Source organism: Pinus tabuliformis, chromosome 9, assembly GCF_031772625.1.
Source record: "Pinus tabuliformis cultivar Carrire ecotype Pingquan chromosome 9, CPIR1, whole genome shotgun sequence".
Taxonomy (NCBI): Eukaryota; Viridiplantae; Streptophyta; class Pinopsida; order Pinales; family Pinaceae; genus Pinus; species Pinus tabuliformis.
Genome location: NC_142307.1, coordinates 1,832,701,587 through 1,832,709,370, shown reverse-complemented (window position 1 = coordinate 1,832,709,370; position 7,784 = coordinate 1,832,701,587). Strand labels below are relative to the sequence as shown.

Genomic DNA, 7,784 nt, shown 5'->3' with positions numbered 1-7,784 from the left:
TTTGAACGTACATAATCTGTCAATTAAGGTGAAATAGTATTCCAACGAAATCTAACTAAGTTGAGATTATATCTCAAACTAATTAAATCTAAACCACATCCTAGGAATTAGGAATATAATTCACACTTAAACATAAGTTTACCTAATTATTAGCAAAAATCCAACAAGAAATATGATTATACCTAATACATTCCATACCATGGAACTGCTGGGCTGTTAAGCTGATAAATCCAGTAGAGATATGAAAAGAATAATATCTCTGTAATATGAGCAGCAGTGTAACACGTTTGAAATAATCCTCTTATTATTTGTTTCGTGGGCAATATTAGTGATAAGCTTGAGGTGGCTGATCCCTGTTTTGGTGATTTCGTTAAGGGTTTGAATAATCCTCTTATTATTTGTTTCGTGGGAGATTTGTGATAAGCATGAGGTGGCTGATCCTTCTTTTGGTGATTTCGTTATCGAGGAGATTAAGAGGGCATGATACATATGCAGATTGTATCACCTCTGACCACCTCGACAAACAAGTATGCCAACGGCTAGCAGCAGCAGAATTCGAGGGTGCTATAATATTCGAGGGAACTTCGATAGAAGAGTCATCGAGTGATTTTGGAGGTATATATCACAACAAGCCCGCTGCTGTTCTCACTCCATCCTCAGCGGAGGATGTCAGTAAGCTGATGAGAATAGCAGCTAGGTCTCCTAATTTAACAGTATCTGCAAGAGGCAATGGCCACTCCGTCGGTGGGCAGGCTATGGCATTGAATGGAATTGTGGTGAACATGACTTCGCTCAAAGGAATCAATATTGTTCAAGAAAATGAGACAGATGCTCCCTACGCGGATGCAATGGCAGGTGAGTTTTGGGTTGATGTGTTGAAGGGTACAGAGGGTGTAGGACTTGCTCCTCGGTCATGGACTGATTATATTGATCTTTCCATTGGCGGGACTCTGTCTAATGCTGGAATAAGTGGGCAGACGTATCGATTTGGTCCGCAAATCAGCAATGTCTTGCAGTTAGAAATTGTTACAGGTTCTTACTAAATCAACCCGAAATCTTTGATTGCAATATTAACCTATCTTATTTTACAAAATCAGTTTTGGTCCTTGGATCGTCATCTATTCAATTTGATATAATTCAAATTAGCTTTTAGCGATGGACCCTACGCCAGCACAAGTTCTTTTTTTTTTTTTAAGATCTACGCCATACGGAAAATGGCTAGTTTGTAAATGCGTAGATCATGGCTCTTTGTTTCCTTATCTGGATTGTTATGACGACTCTTTATATTTATTAATAATTCAATATTATGAGCTTTAGTAGTTATTTGTGGTGATGATTTTGAGGGTAAAGTATATGTTGCTCAAGTTTGTTGTTTATTTTTGACGGTGCTCGACTCATCAACATTCCTTCCTTGAGTGTATGTGTCTCTATATAGTCTTTTTATTGTATGTTATGTCTTTCCTTCTTTCTGACTCAGTGGAGTTGGATGGTCTGTGCCTCCCTGAAGTTGGGGACTACCGAGCATATCGGGGATCGTTCAACAAGTTGATCTGTTCCAGTGCTTATGGAGTCACTCCCTATTTCAATTTTATTCCAATTTAGCTCTAAATGAACATTTTTAGATCTAAATGAACATTTTATCAAGAGTATATAAGGGAGAAGAAGGATAAAAGGGTCTCTCAAATTTGTGGTCCCAATTACGCCTCACACCCTTTAGGACAGGAGCTCCATCCAGAACATGGCCTAGTTGTCAGCTATATTAAATATATTCCTTCACTCTAACTACCAGCAAGAGAGGAGTGAAAATATGCCTTCGAAAAGAAAATGGGCGTGTCTAGTAAGTGTTCGGTCATATGTGTGTTAAATTTATTTCACGATGGAGGGGAGGAGTGAGCCTCTAAGAGAGAGGTAGTAGTACCAACATAGTAGAGACACACTTAAAAAAAAAGAATCCATACAAAATCAAGCAGAATAGTCCACAGATATGTGACGATCGTTGTAACTGATGCAACAAGGAATATCTTTCTAATATCCAATGAAATAGTCCACGACAATGGGACAATGATAAGAACAATTACAACACATTCTCAATATGATAAGTGCCAAAAAAAAAAATAGTTCAACTACTTTGGCACAGATGAAAGTAAACATGAATTACAAACATGCAGAGAATAATATTACAAGTATCCACAATCTATTCATTAAGAACATGCCGACCATAAGGCTTATTATATTAAGTAAAAGTTCCAAGACACATGTATATAATGAACACCACTAGCTCCAATAGTGGAGCATTGGAGCCACTCCTTGCTCCTCAAAAGAACTAGCCTATCTCTCTAATGCCTTGTGGGAGGAGCCAAGGTGAAAAGTCCCTCACTCTTATAAGGAGGGTGTATATATAACAATGAGGAGGTGATTCTTCACCTTTCTTGTGACTCTTCATCTAACCTCACCACTATTTGACATATAACAAATATAAGAAATCAATTATATATATATATATATATATATATATATATATATATATAAAACTAACATTAATTTAAGTGTAATGTATGGATGTGTATATGTATAAATTTATTTACCTTGTTAAATTAACTATTTTATTTTATTATTTTTAATATAAATATGATTATGATTTATGTGTGTGATGATTTTACGTTTGTTTTATGTAAGAGGTTAATTTATGAAATGAGTATGGAGAAATTTGAACAGGAATGTTTTATATTCGTAGAATCAAAGAGGTTAATTTATGAAATGAGTATGGAGAAATTTGAACAGGAATGTTTTATATTCGTAGAATATTTTTAGATAAAATAGCGTAGGAAAATTTTAATCATGTTTGATGTTTTCGGTGGACACTCCACCTATTACCATGGACTAAAGAGTAAAAAATGATGACACATAAGTTCTAATGAGCCCTAACTAGATAATAAATCAATTATTATTTTTTTCAACCAAAGAAACCATGCTTGGAGCAGCTCTCAAGCATATATAGTCCTTCTCGAGATTGGACAACATGATCTGTGGGGACCAAATGCCACTTCCTAGCCATTGGACCACATGATCTATGGGGACCAAACATCACACCTAACTATTGGACCACATCCTCAAGACTAATAAATTAGTCGTTAAGGGAAAAAAATTAATTTAATGAAATAGTCATTAAAGGTCAAATCAAAAAGTCAATAAATAATAATATAATTAAAATTGTCATCAAAGATTAAGTCAAAAGGTTAAAAAATAATAAATAATATTTTTTTCTTATTTAAATAAATAATTCAATAGAGAAAGAATATAACAAAGGGAGAAGAGGTCAACCAAAAAAATTTATTAGAGGTGATATAGGATTAAGGAGAGAAAAAAGGAACCAAATAAACAACAAGAAAATTAGGTAATTATTAGAAGCAATATAGGAATAAGGAGGGAAAATAGGAACCAAATATACAATAAGAAAATTAGGTAATGAAAATTTGAAAAAGATGAAAAGCCAAATAGTTTGAGAGCAGATTGAATAAATTCAAAAGAAGAAAGAGAGAAATTAACTACAATAAATAAAGAGGAAAAAGGAGGGGGAATGAGAATTAGTTAATGAGAAATGAGGTGAGTGCTCTCTTTAATATAAGAGCTACTTGGTGTTGGGGAGGACATGCAAAAGCAAAGGGGCAATTGGGATTAGGGACACCATGAAAGGCTTTATTAATTTGAGATGAGGTGTAGCCATTGACCTTAAAAGTTTGGGAAAGGTAGGCATTTTCCAAGGGAAAGAATTCAGGAGAAAATATTTTAAGTGATCAAGAGATGAGAGTTTTGAGAATGGTGGACTTCTGGGACAAGTGGTGGTGAAAATGGGCATGGACAAACCAATTGGTGTGGGTTGTGGTAAATTTGATGGGTTAGGGAAGCATCATGCTTTTGGGAAACGGAAAACATCAAATAAGGGGAGGGATTCAACATATTCAAACTTCATGGTGAATTAAATATGAGGGTAAATTTTTTTGAAATAAGAGAGAGGAATTAATTTCAGTCATGTTGTGCTGCGAAATAACAAAAGTGTCATTGAGAAAGTGAAACCAATACTTCGACTTTCTTTCCAGCGTTGAAAGTTTTGGCTTCAAAAAATTTAATAAAAATATTAACAACAAAAATATAATTTTATTCTAGAAAATACTTAAATAAATTAAAATAAAAATAAAAAAAATAGGTTTATTTTTAATTTGAATTAAATATTATACTATATTTTTTAATTAAAATTAAAATTAAATATAGAAATAAAATATTATAAAATTTAAAATGTTATTTTATCTTTTAAGATATAATACCACATATATTTTTGATGTGTAACAATTTATTACTTTTAATAATTTTACAATTTATTACTTTTAATAATTTTACTATATCTCCTTAGTTCACACTATTTCACTATATATAATTAAAAATTAAAAAATTAATTAATATTTTAGATATTACTTTATGATTAATCAATGTAAATATTTCCACCTAATAAGTTACCATTAATGTATTTTTAACTATACTCTAATAAATTTCCCCAAAGAAGTAATACAAACTTACTAATTATACTTTTATAATGCGATCATCTATTAATATTATTTTTAAAACCATAAAAGTATGCGTCAACTAAAAGCAAAATGTGAAATGGACAAGGATTCTTACATATCCTATTATCTTTCCATTCATAAAAGAAATCCTTATTCCTTATGGAAAATATAGTTTTTATTTATTGTTTTTATTTGATTTAAAATAAGGGAGATGAAATATTTTCACAGGGCTTTGATATTTTGTCATGCGTTATAATTTTTAGTAACCAATTATATATATATATATATATATATATATAATTATATAATTATATAATTGTTTAATGTTATATATATATATATATATATATATATATATATATATATATATATATATATAATTGTTTTATGTTTTAGATAAACTATTATCATTTTATTATATTTATTATAGGTAAGATACTACACATTTAGTTCTGTTTTGAGTTGTGTATTAATTTTTCTTTGATTAAAAATTATTCATTTTATCAATATTTTAATATTAGAAATTTAATTTTCATTATTTTTTATTATTATTTAAATTTATTTATTTGTAAAATCACTGGTTGAGGTCTTATTATAATTTTTGTATAATTTCCATTTCTATTAGTTACTAATTTTTTATTTTTAGATTTCTTTATTTTTTATTCAACTTTTTTATTTTTCATTTTTCTATTATTCTAATTTTCGTAAATCCTAGTTCTTTTTCATATTCTCTAGAGCCCTTGTTAATATTTATAGTGTTAAAACAATTAAACTTTTTATTAGAAAACAATTTTCTCATATTCGGATCAACTTTCCAAACAATAACTCTTATCATATTTAATTTATTTAATTTTAAATATAAATATTTATAAATTATTTCTTTAATATTTACTCTATTTTTATTATATATTTTAAACAAATATATAATAATTATATTTTATTGGAACATATAATTTTAAACGTTTATAAAATTCTCAATATATTTAATATATATATTTATTAACTTTCAACATAAATTATTGATAAATTTTAATCACAATCTAACATATTTAAAATATGTTAGATATTTTTATTTTATATTTCAAGTTATCTATTACTTATTTAGAAGTTTTATAAATATTTATGATTGTATTTAAGCAGCTATATTGGATGGTTAGGTAGAATAATTTTTATTTCATTTATTTATGTTCAAATATCTATTACTCACATAATGTTGCTATAGTGTCTTGATACATATTTGTTATAATAATTTTTTGTTTATATGTAGTGTTTTATGAGTTTCTGTTCCATTGAACACTTAAGTGAGTATATTTGTTGAGTGGTTTGATACTAGCAACTTTATTCTAACTATACAATCAAGAGGATATATATATATATATATATGGAACTGAAACCATTTATATAGCAGCATAGATTTATCTTACTTCGAGATCTATATTTAATATATATATTTATTAACTTTCAACATAAATTATTGATCAATTTTAATCACAATCTAACATATTTAAAATATGTTAGATATTTTTATTTTATATTTCAAGTTATCTATTAATTATTTAGAAGTTTTATAAATATTTATGATTATATTTAAATATTAAGCAGCTATATTGGATGGTTAGGTAGAATAATTGTTATTTCATTTATTTATGTTCAAATATCTATTACTCACATGATGTTGCTATAGTGTCTTGATACATATTTGTTATAATAATTTTTTGTTTATATGTAGTGTTGTATGAGTTTTTGTTCCATTGAACACTTAAGTGAGTATATTTGTTGATTGGTTTGATACTAGCAACTTTATTCTAACTATACAGTCAAGAGGATATATATATATATATATATATATATATATATATATATATATATATATATATATATATAATATACATAGTCACCCTCTCCACCTTAATATGTTAATACATTCCTACAAGTAGAAAACACATCCATATGATATAATCTCTCCTTATATATATATATATATATATATATATATTCCAAAATGTTATATGTCAAATCCATATTAAATGTTAAAGGAATCATAAACCTTCTTCACATCTTGAACTAGAAATATCTTTTTCACAAAAGTCAAATATAAGAAAAATTTTAGTAAACTGCTTTCTTTGGCTATAGATAAAGTTGATGCAAAATTAACTTGGTAATTGAAGTATTTTATTAATAGATAATATTTTCTGTTTTTACTCTCTTTTTTTTAAATTTGTTAGTGTAAGTATTATTTTATTATTTTTAAATGTAACATTATGTGAAAACATCTATCATGTTATAAAATAGCTATTATTTTATTAATATTTCCTTTTCAAATGTTTATACTTGTACTAAAAAATAGATAAAAAAATTCTTCTTTAAATTATTTTATCTCTGCATACAATTTATGTAAAATTAAAATACAAATTCAAGTATTTTATTGAGAATCCAAATTGATTTTCTTATTATTACTACTTTTTATTTTGTTAATTTAATATTATTTTATTATTTTAAAATGTAAAGTTATATCAACATTTCCCTCATACTGACCTATAGAACACCATGGAACACTAACTATATATAATTTATATATTCTGTATTTGTATATGTTTTATTTATATTAATTATATTTTAATACAATTATATTTTTAAAATATTTACTACAACACTATTTTCACATTGAAAGTTTCAATTAACACATAAATTTATTATTTACAGATACTTTTTATATAATTTTTTTATTTACAGATACCTTTTATATAATTTTATTTGTTTGTTATAACTAAAACTTAATTTTATTTGAATGGTTTATGATGAATTATGAAGTTTAATGCTTTCACATGGTTATAAGATAACGGTTAAGGCATGTTTATATCGGTTAAGGCGTAGTCCATATGTACTAGTATTAATGAAAAGAACGTACACGGTGGTGCCGCACCCTGCCGGGCACGAAAGAAAAGTTACCGTGGACTTGGAGGCGTGATAGGTGGTATCAGAGCTCGGTCAGAGCTGGTGAGCAGGGTTGCTAGTGACAGGTGAAGATAAGGTATGGAGAACAACCGAGGTCTTGAAACCTTGAATATTTGTGGCAAGGATGTTGAAGCGTTGGCAAACTCAGGTGGCTCATATAACCTTATATCGGCACGGTTAGTAGAAGCAGTGGGGCCGATATCTACTATGGAGAACTGGGAGATAACCTCGTGGAATTTGGCAGTAGGCATGATACGAGATGTACCTGTA

General features: G+C 28.1%; 1 pseudogene; it reads left to right on the top strand.

Moving 5' to 3' along the window:
- Positions 1 to 425: 425 nt before the first annotated feature.
- On the top strand, positions 426 to 1,043 carry LOC149156119 (cytokinin dehydrogenase 3 pseudogene; annotated as a pseudogene).
- The last annotated feature ends 6,741 nt before the right edge of the window (positions 1,044 to 7,784 follow it).